General features: G+C 37.2%; 1 protein-coding gene and 1 long non-coding RNA gene across 2 annotated transcripts in view; one reads left to right on the plus strand and one right to left on the minus strand.

Annotated features, from left to right (window-relative positions):
* Nucleotides 1-20,387, minus strand: part of aatf (apoptosis antagonizing transcription factor) — a 115,294-nt gene that overhangs the window by 58,041 nt on the left and 36,866 nt on the right. The gene's annotated exons all lie outside the window — the stretch shown is intronic.
* Nucleotides 738-16,533, plus strand: LOC122564022. Its single transcript, XR_006315796.1, has 3 exons — nt 738-814; nt 5,141-5,150; nt 16,523-16,533. It is a non-coding gene; the product is annotated as an uncharacterized LOC122564022 (long non-coding RNA).

Here is a 20,387-nt window from a genome sequence, read left to right on the forward strand (position 1 = left end):
CAAGCAAAAAGTGTTCATTTTCTGGTTGGTCACAGGGTGGTATACCACAGAGATCGGTGTGGTGCTGCAACATTTTATAATTTGTACAGATAAACTGGAAAAAAGGCAAAAGGGATAGTTGCCAAATTTGTTGATGACACAAAGATTGGTAGGAAAGTCCACTGCAAAAAAAACATAGTGAAGTTATAAGGGGATAAAGATAAGTTTAATAATTAGGCAGAGATTTGGCAAATTAAATACAAGGTTAGAAATTATGAAATTATCCATTTTGGCATGAATTATAGAAAGGAAGCATTTTATCTGAATGATGGGAGTTTTCAGAACTCACAAATGCAGAGGGACCTGTGTATCCTCAAATTAATTGCAAAAGGTTCACATGCAGGCATAGCAAGTAATTAGAAAAGCTAATAGAAAGTTTTGCTTATTATGAAAGGAATTGAACACACAAGTAGAGAGATTGTGTTTCACTTGTACAGGGTATTGCTGAGACCACATCTGAAGTACTACGTGCAGTATTGCTCCTCTTATTTAAGGTAGGATGGAAACACATTGGAAGCAGTTCACAGAAGGTTTACTAGAGGTGGGTGGGTTATCTTATAATGAACAGTCGGACAGACGAGGTTGGTTTCTGCTGGAGTTTAAAACAGTAGCAGACAATTTTATTGGAACATGCAAGATCTTGAGAGGTCGCCATTGAATGCGTATGAACAAGATGTTTCCTCTTATGAGAGAATCAAGAACTGTGGTCCACTGCCAAAAATAAAGCAGAGATTAGGAGGATTTGTTTTCCTCTCACAGAGGTACGGGAGTCATTGTTTTCAATGCCTTTTGAAGAACAATGTTCCAGAGTATTTGAATACTTCTACTGCAAAAGTACATTTTTCTTGATAAGCTACAGGTGGAAAGGCTACTGGGACTAGTCATGAACCAGAGCAACCATGATCTTACGGAATAGCAGAGCAGGCTTGAGGAACCAAATAATCTACTCTTGCTCATCTTTTGTATTTCATTTCCTGTGCTGTAGCCAAAGCTTAAAAACAAAAACTGCATTAACAATCCTATGAACTTAAAGAGTGAAGATACACTTATAAGGTAGTCAAAAATATTTTGCCAGATTTTTAAAAATATGCACCATTGTCATATCATTCATGCTGCCAGAAAAGAAGAGACAGGGTTCTGATTTTCCTTTTTAAATAAAGAGGAGGGCAGCAATCTTTAAAGGTGAAATTATTAGGAGGGAGAGACCTTAGGATTGATTAAGCAAGGAAGGAACATCATCCAAAGTCTTAAAAGTTTATTGCAGGACTAAGAGAAAGTCAACAATTTTGTAAAGGATAGAGTATCCCAACAGAATCCTATACCCATAGAAACAGGATCCCATTAGAACCGCATGACCTAATATTGACAAAAGCTTGCTTTGCCCAAAATGGATACATTTCAGTTAATATCCATCTGTGGCTATATTTACAAGCTCAATGATTTCAAACTTGCTCAGTTTACACATACACGTGCGTATCTGCTCAAATTTTTAAGTGTGTGTGTCTTGGGACAGTAATTTTAATTGATTTAAATCCTAATTTAGAAACATCTGGAAATTCTATTAAACTTAGCAAAATTGGAGTACTGTACTTAAGCTCCATCCATCCTGAAATTTTAACTTTCTCATCAATGTCATAGAATGAAAGCTAGCACAACACTATACAGCAACACTGATCCCAAACTACAATGCAATCAAAAAAACTTGTTCAAAAACCTACCTTTTTAAGTTGGCTTCTAGTAATATCGTCAAGCTGTTTCCCTAAGATCTTGTCAAGGAACTTTCAGAGACTCAATTACAATGATAATTTATAGTTGTTTATTCAACTTTTAAGTAAAACAGCCAAAACTCTGATTCAGCTGGAAATTCTCTGAATTGTATTTACAATGAAATTTGGATTCAAAGTGCATCCCAACACATTGAGGTAATTTGGTGAGCAAACTACATGTTGTTTCATTATAGATAAAGTCAGTCTCTCAAGTGTTTATGTATATCTCAGTTTTGGACTGAGATAGACATCAGTTAACATCCACAGGAGTCTTGACTATAGTTGTTGGTTACTTGAAAAGTGCAAAATGTAGTGTCTCCCTTTACTTTTAATCTACTGCAGATAAAGTCAGACATCATACTTACCAATCAGCTGGTCACATCGAATAACATTTCATGAGTTTAAAAGAACAAGAATCTATCTTTAATTTGAAACAATCATTAAAGCCAAGAACATAAAAATTCAATCCATTGTAAAAGAGTGTGGATTTTAACTGAACGGTAAAGTACCCCAGGGACACAAATTCAATGCATGAGCTGACACATATCAACCAAATACAATGTTCACAAAGATTAATTTAGAATTTTTAATAAATTACGTAAATAAAAGCTGAGGCTTTTAGTTGTTGGCAAACAGTCAAATAAAAACTTTCAACACAGGCAAAGAATATATTAACAACCATTTAAAAAAGTGAAAATAATCAGCAGGTCAGTCAGCATCTGTGGAGAGAATGTTTCAGGTGTGAACCTGTTGTAAATTGGAGTACTGCTAAACTTTTCTGATCTTGCTTTAGATTTCCTGCAGCTGACTTATTTTTAATATGTTAGAAATTTACTATCAATTCGTCAGAACATAGAAAAATCTAATGTGGAGAAACTCTCATTGCAAAACTGGCCAGGACTAATCTATTAATTCATGACAGGTATTTACATGATAAACACAAATTATATTCTTATATCAGTCAAGTTCATTATTTGTGGTGAAAGTGTTGAATAACTAATTGTATTAATTGACGTGCTAGTGCGCAACTTACAGGTCAATGTGCAGAAATCAGGGGTTTTAGATTTTGGTCAATAACATCAACACTTAAACATTCCCAATTACTTACATGTGTAAATGAAAACAAGGTATTAGATGCAGTGACAAAAAGATTGCATCACAGCACCAGATTAAAAACTTATAAAAAGGAACCATTGCAAAAGCTTTCCTACATCTGCACATATGAGGAAACCTTAACTGTGCTCAGTATCCACCTGCAAATAGGCACATGGGAACAGGTGCAGGTCATTCAGCCCATCAAGCCTGTTCCACTATTCAGTGAGATCACAGCTGATCTGTGGCCTAACTCCTAACTCTATGGGGACCCTGCCTTTGGTCCCCATCCCTTAATACCTTTGCTTAACAAAAATTTATCTCAGATTTAAAACTAACAAAAAAATGGAATTCAGTTAAGATTTGGCACAGAGTGACTTTTGTTTTAAGTAGAAGTAGTGAAGCAACTGAATTTGCTAGCCTGGGACAACTGTATATCGTTCTCATTATTCTTCCCAATGCTGAATGTGGGGACAGCTTGATATACAGACAACTTTAAACAGGTACAGAAAGTAGAACTTGCCCTCTTGCTTTAAAGTTTTCCTTATAATAATTAAATGTATTATGGAGACATTAATTTAAGTGACAAACATAGTAAATACTAAAAATTAGTAAAGAGAAAGGGTTAAAGGGTACAAGACAGACTGTGGAACTAAGTACCTGGAATTTGCACAGGAAACTAGAAACAGCTACATTTCTACTTTATCAATGTTTTTTTTGTATTCTGGATTCATATCAAAATTGATTGCCACTTATTGCACTGTAAATCTGCCTGCCTTGGGCAACTAGTTCACCTCGTGTCACTGCATGATCTGCTTCTTAAGTTTACCAAATGTCAACTCTAATATTCTGAAAAATGTGCTATTTTAGTGAGTGTTAATGCATTTCTACATTTATTTTTCACACGTCAAACCAAGTTCTATTTAATTTTTTGGGGGAAGAGCATGAGAAGCAAGAAGCCCACAACCTTTAACTGTTGGAAGTCAGAACTGCAGATAAATGACAACAAAAGAACACACAGCCTAATAAATATTCAATGTATAACTACCAGTTTTTGGACATTTAAGGGCATCAGTGGACTTTCTCTCTTTAAATAAAACTCAAAAGCCCATTGCTCCAGGCACCAATATTGAACCCAATAATTTACAGTATAGAAATACAGAATAATTGAATTTACTTTATTCAACAACTTTGAAGTGCCATATATGTAAAAATGTAAGTATCTCTTGGAGCATTTGTGTTAAGTATTTTGTTTATTCAGCAGAGCGATTGTCGATTTCCTACTTTGAATGGATGTCAGTAAGTATCTACCACTTTTGGTTAACCATTCAATCACATCTTTTACAAGCTTCAAATATTTATTTTGCATCCACAAAATTTCACTAAAATATATTGCTATCAGAGAAAAACTTTGACAGGCACTAAAATACAGCATATAATTATCTGTAATTTTCAGAGAGCTAAAGAGAGATGAATATGGTTGAGAATTTATTCTGAAATGGTTGGGCAAAATCTGTGATGCACCACTGTCTTTTTGGATCATTCTCAGCTTCTTCCTGAGACGGTTAAGAAAAGAATGACTGTTACTTATTAAGCAAAGGAGGAATGACTTTCAAAAAAAAAAACTACTTCTTCCACCATCACTCTTAGGATAGCGAGTCTATCGCTCAATATGACAGGAAACCCACATCTGTGACCTGAGAACAATGGTTTTCATTCAAATCCACAAGCCTGGTGCTTTCTCTAGTCGTCCCCTGCAATTAATCCCAAGAATACATTTGATTAAATCTTTTCAAGCAAATCCTTTGCTTTGCTTTTGTTAGTTCATTTCTTGTCAACATCCATTAAAGTATGCCTTTAATTCTCCTACAATCTAAAAAACACCGATCCTGCCGTCTTCAACTTTAATCAACTGTACACCAGCATTTTTCATTTCATAATAATGTGCTGTTTGGAATTCAAAAGGCAGGCTCCACATCAATCATTCCTTGTGAATTTTTCCACTGCAATAAATATGCAAATGAGAAGCTAGTCACTCGTATTTCAGGCCAACTTGCTAGTGTTTTAAAAAGACACAAATTTATTAATTGCCAGTGGCCAGAGGAATCCTATTACTGTGGGCATTGATTACAAAGCTGCCTGAGTGATTATTGTGCAACTTGCAGACTATCCAGGCATGAGGAAAAATTATTAAACCAGTCGAAGATTATCAACTCGGAATGACAATAAGCTTCAACATTAAGGTTCTGCAAAGTTCCTTAACAAAGAATAACATATGAACTGCTCTGCTGCTGAATTAGCATTATTCCATAATCCTAAAGCGCACTAGTGCTACTTTTCAGTTTATCCTGTAATACCCTACAGAATTGTAATTCTGACAGAAAGAAGCTCTGATGAATTTAGACTGTTCAATTTGACTGACGGAAGAGAGTTGAAAGTATTAACTCAACCCAACCTTACTCATGTTTAATACCTTATCAAACTTAATTTGAATGCCAATATATAGTTAGCAAAAATCTTTTATTAGCAGGTAATCAGCCATTTAAATGAGCTGTTGTAAGCAGCAAAGCATGCCATCTGAGTTACAAAAATAGATTCTACATAATATGTACACACTCAAAATATAGGTTTATAGATTAAAATTTACATGTTTAAAATTTAGATTTTATAAAGATCATACACAATTAGTTTTTCAATCATTGGCATATCTGACAAAATATTTAGAACAATTAACGTTAACTTTTCATTTGCTATTCATGTAATATTTTTTCTGTTTTTTCTGTATTCTTGTCTTTACACAAAGGGCGAGTTGCTGAACATTGATTACACCCAGGATATTGTATAATGCTAACACCATAAAGTGTTGAAAATGTTTACCTTGCTCTTCTAATTTGTCCTTAATAGGAGCTCAAAAAACAGTGTGGTAAATTTTTTTTTTTTAAGATACTATGATATTGAACATGGGGAGCAAATTGAATTTTCAAGGCTACAGTGGTTTAAAAAAGTGCTTGCATTTATGTAGCACCTTATCAAATCCTAGAAATACCTAAGTAATTCACAAGTAATTAATTCTTGGAATGCGTCAATATTGTATCAGAAACTGAATTGATAATCTGTATACACTAAGACTTTACAAACAGCTAATGAGATAAATGATCAAGTAATGCCTAAAGGAGAAACACTGGTTAGGACACCAGGAGAATTACCTATTGTTAAATTTAAAAAAACACAGAAGTTAGATGATATGTCTGTTTAACATTCCATTCAAAGCAAGAACTGTAACAATATAAATCTAAACTCAATATTGTTGAAGTTCATGTAAAGTATACATTCAAGTCCAATAAAACAAAAGAGCTGTGGATGCCAGAAATCTGAAACAGAAACTAATTGTTCAGGAAACTCAGCAGATTTGGCAGCATCTGTGGAGAGAAAATCAGAGTTAACTACTGGACTCAAAATATTAACATTTTTTATCTCCAAAGATGCTGCCAAACATGCTGAGTTTCTCCAGTACAGTTTTATTAAAGTCCAACAGTGGGTTTGAACTCTCAACATTCTTACTCAGAAGCCATTTGTCATCAGCTGACTGTTTTTGCCACCAATTTACTCCCATTTTCTTCCCAATCCCTGAAACAGCCTTCACTAAATATATACGTGTCTACTTCGTTCTCAACATGCTTCTAAATACTCAGTATCCCACTGTTAGACCCATGTCTGTCAATAAAAAATCTTCCTTCATTCTCAGGTACAATCTCTCCAGCTCTCAAAAATTAAACCTCAATTCTCTTCAGATACTGCTTTCCATTCTCCCTGGTCTGAAAATGTGTTGCCATCTCATAATAATGTATTTGCTGCTTAATTGAGATATTCCAAATATGCTTCCGAAACTGAGAACACAAAACCTAAATGAAACATTTTCAGATAAGTTTCTGCACAAGAGTTTTCTACAGAAACAAAAGTCTTTGCCATTACGTGAAGTTCACAATTAACAATGGGTCTCTATTCTTTCTGTAAATACATACCTATATGTTTTTCTACTTATGCACATTAACTGACATCCACATACCTATGAAGTGCATACTGCTCAGCTTCTACTAATTTGTTCCTATGTTGACCTCCAGTGTGACAATGGCCACCCTTACAAGTACTTTATAAGATAGCTTGACACGTACTGAGCTTCAGCATGGTTAGACCACACAATTGAATAATTCTATAAATCTGCAGAGTATAGTTAGAATGAATAGCATTTCTCTATGCACCTCTCTTATTTTACAGACCTATAGGGACTGGTAGTCAGGGAAGGCAAAAAGAAGGACCATCATCATTGTTTATGAAACTATGGAAGTATTTTTTTGGGGATGTGTGTGGTGGGAGAGGGTTGCTTTTAGTTTTATCACATATTATGCTGAATCTACTTGATTTAATAGCACCATTGCTCTACATCTGAACAATTAACTCTTATTTCTGAATGAATCTCTGATTACTGTTTTTATGTGACCTCTGTGCAGACCAATAAGAAGAAAGCCAAAACTGATCAGTAAATGGCTTAATTATTAGCCACCATTTTTTTCCTATTATTCTCATAGATTTTGATGACATTTTCAAAATGGATTTATTACACAGTGCAGTACAAATTAAACCTAATACGTTATCTTCAAAATCGTAAAATCTCAGATAATTCAAAATATTATCTCTATTGCTCCCCGCAAATTCTGCCAGACCTGCTTTGTTTTCCAACATTCTCTGTCTTTGTTTCAGATTTCCAGCATTTAAAGTATTTTGTTTTCATTTTGGTCTTCAGCCAACTTAATCTGCGCGACACAATATCAAAAGATAGTTGGAGATACTGGGTAGTGCAAAGGCAACATTTAGTACTGAAGACTTGTGCTCCAAAACCTACCGAACCCTAGCCAAGCTGTTCTAGTACAGCTTCATCATTAGCATCTACCCAACGTGGAAAATTGTCCGGTATACCTTGTACATAAAAGCAGGACAGACTCAAACCAGCCAATTTCTGCCCTATCAGTACAATCTCAATCATCAGTAACTTAATCAAAGGGGTCATCAGCAGTGCTATCAAACAACAACACCTCAGAAATCACCTGTTCACAGATGCCCAGATTGATTTCCATCAGTGCCATTCAACTCCTGATCTCATTGCAAATAAAAGAGCTGAATTCCAGAGGTGAGTCTGAGCAAAACTGGTGTCAATAGGAATCAGGGGAAAACTCTCCATTGGTCAGAGTCATATCTGGCACAAAGGAAGATGGCTGTAGGTATTGGAGGTCAGTCATCTCAACTCCAAGATATTTCTGCAACAGTTACTCAGGGAACGCCTCAGGCTCAAATCATCTTCAGCTTCTTCAAAATAAGGTCAAAAGTGGAGATGTGCACTGATGATTGGACAATATTCATCATAATTCCATGGGTTCTGAAGCAATCTACATACAAATGCAGCATGATCTGGATAATATCCAGGCTTGGTGGAAAAGTGACAAGTAACATTCACACTAGACAAATGCCAGACAATGGGCATCACCAATAACAGACAATCTAACTTTCAGACCTTTACATTCAACAATGTTACCATCACTGAATTTAACGCTATAAATATCCTAGGGGTTATAACTGACCAGAAACCGAACCAGGCTAGCCATGTAAACATAGTGGCTACAGCAGTAGACCACAGGCTTGAAATACTGTAGCAAGTAACTTGGCTCCTGACTCCCCAAAGCCTGTCCACCATATACAAGTCAGTCATGTGATGGAATATTCAACATTTGCTTGGGTGAGTACTGCTCTGATTACAATTATGAAGTTTGACACTACTCAGGACAAAGCAGTCCGCTTGATGGGCACCATGTCCACAAACATCTTTTCCCTCCAACACCAACAGTTGGTAGCAACAATGGGTACCATCTACAGGATGCACTGCAGAAATTCACTAAACCCATATCCACTTCCAGCTTGAAGGACAAGGATAGCAGATAGCTAGGAATACCAGCATCTTCCGGTTCCTTTACAAGCCATTGACTATCTGATCTTGGAAACATATTTCTGTTCCTTCTGTGTCACTGGATCAAAATGCTTGAATTCCCTCTCCAAAAGCATTATGGGTTTACCTACAGCACACACACCACAGCAGTTCAAGAAAGTAACTCACCACTACCAAGGCCAACTATACCAAAATTCGACAGGAGCTGGGGAATGTAGATTGGGAGCAGCTGTTTGAAGGGAAATCCACATTCGACAACCGGAAGCGGCAGGGACAGACCACTATAAAAACCGGAGGAAACATCAAAGAAGCGCTTCGCAGGAGGCTCCCAAGCACTGATGATGTCGCCTAGCCAGGGGACGAAACGTTTGCAACAAAAACTTCCAGCTCAGCGAACAGAACCACAGCAACGAGCACCCGAATACAAATCTTCGCACAAACTTTGAATGTGGGAGGTTTTTAAAGAGAGGTTGATCAGAGTTCAGGAGAGGTATGTTCTTGTGAAAATGATTAGGGAACCATGGATGACAGGTGAAATTCTGAGACTACCTAAGAAGAAAAAGGATAAGGTCAAAGCGACTGAAGTCAGACAAAGCTTTGGAAGAATATCGGGAATGGAGGACCAATCTGAAATGAGGAATTAACAGGGCTAAAAGAGATATCCTTAGTGAGCAGGGTTAAGGAAAACCCCAAAGCCTTTCATTCATATACACGGAGCAAGAGGGTAACAAGGGAAAGGGCTGGCCCACTCAAAGACAAAGGAGGAATGATATGCGTGGAGTCAGAGAAAATGGGAGAGATTCTTAATGAGTACTTTGCATTAATATTCACTGAGGAGAGGGACATAGCAGATGTTGAGGCTAGGGGTAGATCTTTGATTAGTCTAGGTCAAGTCGGCATAAGGAGGGAGGACGTGTTGTGTATTCTAAAAGGCATTAAGGTGGACAAGTGCCTAGGACCAGGTGAGATCTATCCCAGGTTACTGAGGGAAGTGAGATAGGAAATATCTGGGACTTTAACAGATATCTTTGCAGCATCCTTGAAAACGTGGGGAGGTCCCAGAGGACTGGAGAATTGCTACTGTTGTCCCCTGGTTTAAGGAGGGTAGCAGGGATAATACAGGTAATTGCATCAGTGATAGGGAAGCTACTGGAGAAGATATGATGGATAGGATATACACCCATTTGGAAGAAAATGGGCTTATCAATGATAGGCAGCATGGTTTTGTGCAGGGAAGATAATGTCTTACAAATCTAGTAGAATTTTTTGAAGAGGTGACAAAGTTGATTGATGAGGAAAGGGATGTATATGTCATATACATGGACTTTAGTAAGGCATTTGATAAGATTCCCCCTGGTAGGCTGATGAAGAAGGTGAAGTCGCATGGAGTCCAGGGTGTTCTAGCTAGATGGATGGAGAACTGGTTGGGCAACAGGAGACAGAAAGCAATAGTGGAAGGGAGTTTCTCAAAATGGAGACCTGTGCCTGGTGGTCTCCCACAGGGATCTATGATGGGACCACTGTTGTTTGTGATCGACATAAATGATTTGGAGGATGGTGCAGGTTGTCTCATTAGCAAGTTTGCAGATAACACTAAGATTGGACACCAGTAGATAGTGAAGGGGACTGTCAGAGAATACAGCAGAATATAGATAAATTGGAGAGTTGGGCAGAAAAATGGCAGACGGAGTTCAATCTGGACAAATGTGATGTGATACATTTTCAAAGATGCAATTCCAGAGCAAACTATACAGTAAATGGAAAAGTCCTGGGGAAAATTGATGTACAGAGAGATCTGGGTGTTCAGGTTCACTGTTCCATGAAGGTGGCAACAGAGGTCAGTAGAGTGGTCAAGGCAGCATATGGCATGCTTTCCTTCAACGGACAGGGTATTGAGTACAAGAGTTGGCAGGTCACGTTACAATTGTATACGACTTTGGTCCGGCCACATTTGGTTGCCACATTACCAAAAGGATGTGGATGCTTTGGAGAGGGTGCACCAGGATGTTGCCTGGTACGGAGGTGTATGAGGACAGGTTGAGTAGATTAGGCTTATTTTCATTGGAAAGAAGACAGTGGGGGGTGGGGGGACCTAATTGAGGCCTACAAAATCATGTGAGGTGTAGACTGGTTGGATAGCAAGAAACTTTTTCCCCCCAGAGTGGAGGACTCAATTACTAGGGGTTACAAGTTCAAAATGAGGGGGGAAAAGTTTAGGGGAGGTATAAGTGAAAAGTTCTTCACACAGAGGGTGGTGGGTGCCTGGAATGCGTTACCAGTGGAGGTGGTATGGGCAAGAACAATAGTGTCATTTAAGATGTATTTAGGCAGATACATGAATGGGCAGGGAATAAAGGGATACAAATCCTTAGAAAATAGAAGGCAGATTTAGAAATAGGATATGGACAGGCGCAGACTTGGAGGGCTGAAGGGCCTGTTTCTGCGCTGTAATGTTCTTTGTGTACCACCTTCTCAAGGGAAACTAGAGAAGGGCAATAAATGCTGACCCAGCCAGCGATGCCCACATCCCATCAGTGAATCAAAATAAATTCTATGGATATTGCGGCCATTACTTAGAAAGGACAGATTTCTACACAATCTAGCAAGGTATGAACCAGGTTGCCGTGTCAGTGACTGTCAGCTTGAATGCCAGTGAAATCATGATATTGAAACTATTTTCCAAGTTAGTGAACAAAATTATTTGAAAATCCAACAACACTTATTCCAATTTTCATTATCAAAATCTCTGACAGCACATTTTGTGTTCACAAAATCCTGTGCCTTTTACTTACTGACACTACCTACTAGATCACTGTAATTCTAATGGCCACAGACCTATACCTGAACATGCTATTGTTAACTTTGACCAAGATAAATCTTTCTCTCCACCATACATGAAGACAATGATTTACTACAGGATTCTAAGAATGGCACCATGATACTCGCAGGTGATTGCTGTCCTCTGATTCCAAAACTATAAAGTAATGGCAGTCAAAATACTTCATATGTATATTCTACTTTTTGCCAGAGAACTTCAAAATTCATGGTGAAACCATTACAGTATAGTTGAGGAAATTGATTACATCAGTTAAGAGTAACAGAAGAAGAAGTAAAAATCAAGAAGTATTGAATTGTCATCAATTCTGATGAGAGGTCACCAACCTGAAACAGCAACTTTATCTTTCACTTCACAAATGCTGCCTGACATACTGAGTGCATCCAGCATTTTGTTTTTTATTAATATTTCCACCGTGAGCATTATTTTGTTTTCACCTCTAATGAATAATTGCCTGGCTTAAATTTTTAAAAAGTTTTAAAACAACCCAAAGTGGAGTACTGTGGTACAAAAATCCAGTTTTATTTCAGCCAAGGTAATAGAATACAATGGATCTCAATTACAGTATAGTAGAAATGGATGCAAAAACAGACAGACAATGAAAGATGCCATGTTATGAACTTAAAAGAAAGAGAGCAAACTTGAGAACAGCAGATTCCTGAAAAAGGGCTTATGCCCGAAATGTCGATTCTCCTGTTCCCTGGATGCTGCCTGACCTGCTGCGCTTTTCCAGCAACACATTTTCAGAACAGCAGTAAATTATACAGAGGAAGAAATATTGTGAAATTGGAAGGTTAGACTGCTCAATATGCAAGTTTCTCTTCTGTCCAGAAATGTCAGTTTACAATAAGAGTTGCCAGGTAAGACAGAAACTACTGTTTTGGACAGGCATGGTCATCACTGAATCTTTCGTGTGGAGTCAAGAGCAATTGATGCAGAAAGCATTGTGCAACATGAAGCTTCTTGAAGGCTGCATTGGCAATTGAAGCAATTCGATATCTTTATTTAAAAATCAAATGAGATATTGAAACCAAGAATTTTGATATATTAAAGGTGGGAGACCATAAAACTTTCCACAGAAATGATGAGCTGAATTTTAGCCATGGAGAATCCAGAAGCACATGTTTCTTTACTGCCCAGCAGAATTAAATTGCAGGACTCTAAGTGGATTCTACAGGTAGCCTGACTGACAGGCTGAAGGCCTTTTAGGCAGACAGATGGAGTTTAAGCATCCATGTTCCTTCTAGCCCAACTGCAGCACTGGAAAGACATGCATCTCAACTTCAGCCTTTCCTGCCTTTTTAAAGCTGCTATATTTCCCCAAGTCTGGGAAACCACATTGCCTGCAGTTAAAAATAGAATGACTGTGCAGCAGTCCCATTAAAATCTTCAAAACAACCAAACTGCTTCTTGCGAATAGATTCCTATCTATTAAAATGGTCAGATTCAGTGGACGTTCCCAGTTTTGTTTTAATTTTAAGCACTGAAAAGTCCACCCCATTCATGGGATGTGGGCATCGCTGGCATGGGTAGCATTTAATGTTTATATCCAATTGCCCTAAAGGTGGTGCTGGCAGGTTGGCATTCTTGAACTGCTGCAAGCCTTGGGTGTCCAGATACCCACAGTGCTGAAAGGAATGGAGTTCCAAGATGTTGATCTACTGACAGCACAGGAACAGTGATACAGTTCTAACTTAGGATGTCACAAGCCTTGGAGGGGAAATTGCAGATGGTGGTCTCCCTACGCATCTGCTGTCTTTGCTGCTCTAGATGGCAAAGCTCGAACATTTGCAAACTGTTGAAAGGACCTTACTAATTTCCTGCAATACATCTTTTAGATGATATACACTGCTACAAATGTGTCAGTGACAATAGGAATGAATGTTGAAAGTGGTGGATGGAATGCATTCTAACAGGCTGCTTTGTTCTGGTTAGCGACAAGCTTCTCGACTGTTGTTGGAACTGCACCCATCATGGAAAGAGAAATATCTTCCATCACAATCCTGACCTGTGCCTTGTCAATGGTGGACAGACCATGAGGGAAACAGGAGTTCGGTTACTCGCCACAGAATCCCTAGCCTCTGACCTGTTCTTGAAGTCACAGATTTTACACGGCTGTCCCAGTTCAGTTTCTGTTCCATGGTAACCCCTAGGAAGCTAATAGTAAAGAGTCACCTAAAGGAAATACCACTGAATGGCAAAGAGGTGATAGTTAGATTTTCTCTTGCTGGACATGACACATGATTGACCTATGTGTGGTGCTAATATTACTTCCCACTTTTCAATTCAAGTCTGGATCTTGTCTAAGTTTTTCCACATCTAAGCTGGAGTCACAAATGACGCTGAACATGGTGCAATCATCAGTAAACAACCCAACTTCTGATCTTAAAAGGAAGGGAAGATTTCCTCCAGTAAATCAAAAGATCTGAAAAGTATGGCTTACATTCCTTCATCCAGGGCATGAACGAGAAGATATAAATGATTCAACTACGAATGCACTGGATGTTGAAAATGGTAATAGAAAACAAAAGTTGAAAAAGAGTGACTTACTTCACTCATTGATTGATTGACTGGAAGAGAACATTAAACCCTGAGGTTAGAGCAAGAATCAATAACCATTGCTCAGATAAACAAAGAAGAAACCATGAACATAGTTTTGGTAGAATATTCAGTTATTTCCTGGCTTACAATTACATGGTGGTAGACCCCAGTCAAAAGGTTTTGGAGTTATTCAAATCAATGACAGCTAATTAACCAATACTAAAGAGCAAAGTTCCAGAATACAGAGGAACATGATGCATCGCACACACAAATGGGATGACAATGGTAAAAGCCATGCTGCTAATTACTGATTCAGTGAGAACTTCCAATTGAGTCAGGATAACAGTTTCCATAAGAAAATAATCAACGTAAGCAGCAATGGGCAGTAATCATAAGATGGGTAAACTTTCTTTGAGAAAACATGAGCACATTTCTAACAAAGAATCAAAGGTGGAGAGATTGAGAAGACAGTGTAATTCAAGGATAATGTTAAAGGGAGCATCATCTCTGTTTCAGGATCATAGGTCTTTTTGAAATTTTATGACAAAGGACCTTCATTTCATTGTGTTAATAAAGCTTGACTTTGATCATAATGCTCATTGGAAACAGAATAAAATTGAAATGATTGAAATTAGAATTAGAGATAGAAATAGAGACTCAACTAACTCTCTCTTTAAAATTTGGATACATTACCCTTGCAATTTCCCAGGTACTCTCTCAGTCTGAAAGAATTATGGTGCTTTGCAGAATGTGATAAATATTAGACATATAGTGCTTTATGATCATACCACTGTAACTAATGACTTATTCAGGCATCTTCGTCCCTGAGTTCTGAAGTTTTCAAATGTTTCAGTATACATAGGACAGGATCACTCGTCATTTTTCACAGATATCAATAAGAGGACAAAGGAATACCCTGTAGCAAGGACTGCACAAGGCAAAAAGGAAGGGTAGAAAGAGAACAAATGTAGATCTTTTTATATCAAAGCACCAGCTATTGCTGATCCAACGAATGTTTCATTCTTTAAACATCTTTAAAGGCTTCAAATCGAAGGCAAAATATCCAAAAGAAATTTAAATCATATTTTATAGTTTGCAAGTATGTGGATTTCAAGATTTCCCACATAAAACATACATCTTTGAATAAATTTTGGGAAGAATTAGCCTGCAAAACTTAAGTTCTAGAACTACTCAAAAGAAAAAGGCCTTTGCCGAACAAAGAAACCTTGGAATGCTGATCAATAGTTCCTTGAAAGTGGAGTCACAGGTAGGCAAGATAGTGAAGGCGGCATTGGATAAGTTTGCTTTTATTGGTCAGTGCACTGAACATAGAAGTAGGGAGGTCATGTCGCGGTGTACAGAACATTGAGTAGGCCACTTTGGAATACAGTCTTCAATTCTGGTCTCCCTGCTATCGGAAAGATGTTGTGAAACTTGAAAGAATTCAGAAAAGACTTACAATGATGTTGCCAGGGTTGGAGGGTTTGAGTTATAGGGAGGGGCTGAATAGGCTGAGCATCGGAGGCTGAGGGGTGACCTTATAGAGGTTTATAAAATCATGAGGGGCATGGATACTGTACACAGCCCAGGTCTTTTCCCTAGGGTAGGGGAGTCCAAAACTAGATGGCATAGGTTTAAGGTGAGAGGGGAAAGATTTAAAAGGGAGCTAAGATGCAACATTTTCATACAGAGGGTGATGAGTGTATGGAAAGAGCTGCCAAAGGAAGTGGTGGAGGTTAGTACAATTACAACATTCATAAGACATCTCTTTGGGTATATGAATAGGAAGGGCTTAGAAAGATATGGGCCTAATCTAATGCTAGCAAATGGTACTAGATTAATGTAGGATATCTGGTCGGCACAGGTGAGTTGGACGGAAGGATCTGTTTCCGTGCTATACATCTCTATGACTCTATAACCTATAATTAAATTAGGTTAAATAAACAGCAATAGGGGATAAAGGATTTACACTCCAATTAATTTTAATTTGGCCAAGAATCAAACCTAACTTCTCAATGTCAAAGAACAAATGATCTCATTGTGCCATCTAGGCTTCTTAATGATCCAAAACTGCACTGAAAAGAAAGTTTGACTGTCCCTTTCTTGCTTAAATCACAAAGAATGTACTATTTAAGACCAATAAACTTGCAATTTCAATGCACCTTTCCTGTTCTCAAGGCATCCTAAAGAAATGATAGACATCTCCAGATTCCATCAACATAGTTCCCAACTGCATGTATAAAATTATATAAGTGGCATTGAAATGAAGGGCTATTTAATCTAGTTGTGTGTGTTGGTTGAGTGTTAAATACTGGCCAGGCCATTGGGAAAATTTGTTGCTCTTCTTCAAAAAATATCTCCCTGAACAGGAAAATAGGACCCCAGTTTACCAAGAAATTTGAAAAATAGCCTGTACTGGAGTAACTGCCTAGATTTGAATGCTCACACTGCTACAGCATGGCTTCAACCAACAATCGTTAGATTCAGAGATGAGCGTTCAATCAAGGATCCATGCTGACACTTAGATTTAGAATAGTAATATACAAAGTTTAAATTTTGAAATGGTTGTGCAAAACTAAATAATAAAGCTTTAAATTGTGATTTGAAATGTGTCAAGGCAACCAAATTTGTAACTTAGTCCTGAATACATATCTTCTCAGTGCCAAAAGTACATGCAATTTGTTATCTGAGCAATGTAAACCAAAATGAAATCATGGCAATATAATTGCTTTGTAGTGACAACTGGTAGATATTCCAGCAACATGAAGCCTTTGTACATACAGCAGGTCACACTGCTTTACACTAGAGTCGACGTGATATGTTTCAGTATATTGAAATGAAAGGTTAGATTTACACGGAAAATTTAACATCGTTTTTTAATTAGAAGTGTTGAAAAACTTACCAGTTTATAATTGATAAAACAAAATATAAGAGCAGCTTACATAAATAATGACCCTAACTTCATCCAGCAGCACTACCTAATTAATTATTGCAGAGATGAAACAGATCTATTGGATGACAAATGAATGGAACATCCTAAAGACGCCACCTCTGCAACATTCTTTTCCCATTTGAAAGCAACATTATAGTCAGTCTAGGAACATGGTAAGCAAAAAACAGTTTCCATAACCATTCAATTTTAACGTAAATGCCTCTCATCCTCCATATCTCCCCAATCTGTGGTCTGCACACAATTCTTATTTGGCAAAAAGGAACTGGAAAAAATTCAGGCGTTGTCAAATCACAAGGTATTTTCTAAACAACTTGAAAACCAAATACTCTACATTATGTATAACCATGTCTCCCCCAACAACCCCACTCCAAAGATTTAAAAAAACTACTTGTGACTGATTCATGCTGGGTTAACTTTATACAAGTGATAATTCTTTCTGATATATGACTATTTTTCATGTGTCAGCTTACACAGTGCAGGCTGTCAAGCCTTTAGACTTTAGGAAGCATTTGACTTATCCATCATTTCATTTATATATTATACTCATATTTACTATCAGCAATCAGGAACTCCAGCTGATATCTTTCCTCCAAATAACAAGCCACAAGATTGCTACATAGTACAAATTCATAACATAAAAGGATTTATTTTTCCTCAACATTCTTTTAAGCGATCATGTGTGCAACTATGCTAAAGTAATAAGCAAAACCAGGTCAGTACAAAATAACCAGAATGGGAAGCTCTGTAATTCTAATAATGTGATTTTTTTCAAAGGAAAGGGCCCTTTTCTTACTAGTTCATTTTCAAATCTCCCATCAGTTTTGTGGCCATGATTTTCTATCCCCATTTTTCTTTTATAAAACTGCATTATATTCTATTCTATATGTCCTCTTGGCATTCTATAATCCAACCCTACTCTAAAAAGAATGTCCTATTAACCTATTTTCCTTTGACATCCGAAACTTTAAACTGGATAACTGGTGCTCAAATACTAGGTTCAAAGCAAAGGATTTTATATCTATCCTTTGCTATATATGAATATCAGCCCAACCATTAAATCCACAGGCATTCAGAACAAATGGTTTTCACTACAATTCTTCCTGCACATCTCAGGCCATGCATCAATTCAGCCTCATATTGCACTAGATATTCCACGAGCTTGTACCACATCAACCAGTTTATGTGAGATAGTGTCAAAGTCTTCCCTAAATTCTCTGAATCACTACTGTGGATCAATGTCAAAAATGTTTTTATTGATAATAATTGCTAAGCGCTTTGGGACTTTTTGCTATGTGAAAGGCACGATATAGATAAAAATTGTTGTTGTAATTGTCCTCGAGATCTGCAATTTTCCTCCCAAAAAAATCAAATAAACCGACTTGACAAATCTGACCATTTTGAAGCCACCAGCTCCCTAATCAGATCATGTCCTTCCAGATGACCTATTATGGTATCCCTCACAAGTCTGTAGTTATAAATTATTAAATGTCCAGAAACAAGTTTACCACACATTTTCTGTAGCAGTCTGGAACAAGCAAGAACAAAAGACCTGACTTTAAACAAGATATCCAAACTGTTCTATGCAGACATGTTTTGCCTTTTAAACACTTGCGCTTGTTTACAGATCAGTTTGTTATTTTTTTTTAAAGAGGACAATGTATCAGCTAACCAAAAGAATACACTTATCAACGCAGACTTTTTATTAATGTTTGTTAACACAGAAAACATACACGAAGGCAGCAAATACAAAAAAGCAAGTATTGAAAACAGAACATGTGACACTGTACTTTCAGAATGCAATTTGCCTGAAAGCAATAAGGTGGTGGCCTAGTAGTAACATTGTTAGATCAGAGATCCATATTGATACCTGGCCATCATGGATTCAAATCCAACCATAGCAACAGTGGAATTTAAATTTAGGGAGCTCTTGTGGCACAGCTTTAGCTTCTCTATTTATGAGCCAACAGATCGGAGTTCAAATCCCACCCGCTCCAGAGGTGTGTAATAACATTGCTGAACTGGTTGATTAAAAAATATCTGCAGTTTGCCTGACCACAGACAGAAAGCGTTGATTGTCAAGTGCTTCTTGCTGATCCCAGCTTGAAAACCTATAAACAATTCCCATAAGATGTTTCCAGTCAGCTTTTACTCCATTGATCTGCACTGGATTGCATCTCAATTCCCAGAGATGGAATGACAACTTGTTAAGATCATTGTACCACCTGAATCAGTTAATTTCATTTGTTAAAACATCACACTTATACGTGCCAAAAAAGCACCATCAGTTCTGATGAAATACAGGACATTCTGAAATGTTAGAGAACAATAATTCATGCATATACGAGGGAGCTAGTGATTAATTAATGCCTTTCTCTAGAATAAAAGACCTACGTAACACATTACTACTGGTGCAGGACTTGCTCCATGCTGTACAACTACAATTCAGAAAAAAACTATAATTAAGTATTTGCACAAATTTAACTTTTATGATTATATGAATATCTTGGACTGCTTTGGAATGGGGTTGAGAAATAATGATTTTTTTTTAAAAACCACACCCCTCATTCTTTGGTGACTGCAAATGTGTGATCACAACCATCATATTTCAAGTGTAGGCATAATCTATAGTTTAATTTTCAGAAATCTGATGTCACCAAAAGATAATTAAAAAGAAAACATAAAAGAAAATATAATGTAAATACAACATAGAATAAGCTCAATGTACATAGCTGACTACAGACTATTACTTCAAGATTTTAAAGACAGGTATTTCCAATTTCATTTGGGGGATGCTGGCTAGAACTAAGAACTGAGCTTATTAATGGCAACTCTTAATTAAAAATTTTTAAAAACTATATTGACAATGAGAGTATCAGGTGTCAAAATTATAAAAATTCTTCAAAAGCAACAATTTGAAGACAGACAGACAAGTGTAAACAGAAACAGTGATACCAGAGAGCACAAAGTTAGGTTAACTGCATAGGCAGACATATAATCTTTATTTAAAGTGCACATTGTAGAGCATGTCTGTGATACAGATTATGCAGCAGCAAAATCATACTACAGAAGCAATCTAGACTAGAATCAATACTCTAAGGAGTTTTCCTGATTAGTCACTGGGAAATACTGATTTTAATCATCTCACTGTTCAGAAACTATGGTACC

The sequence above is a fragment of the Chiloscyllium plagiosum genome, chromosome 28 (genome assembly GCF_004010195.1).
Source record: "Chiloscyllium plagiosum isolate BGI_BamShark_2017 chromosome 28, ASM401019v2, whole genome shotgun sequence".
Classification (NCBI taxonomy): domain Eukaryota; kingdom Metazoa; phylum Chordata; class Chondrichthyes; order Orectolobiformes; family Hemiscylliidae; genus Chiloscyllium; species Chiloscyllium plagiosum.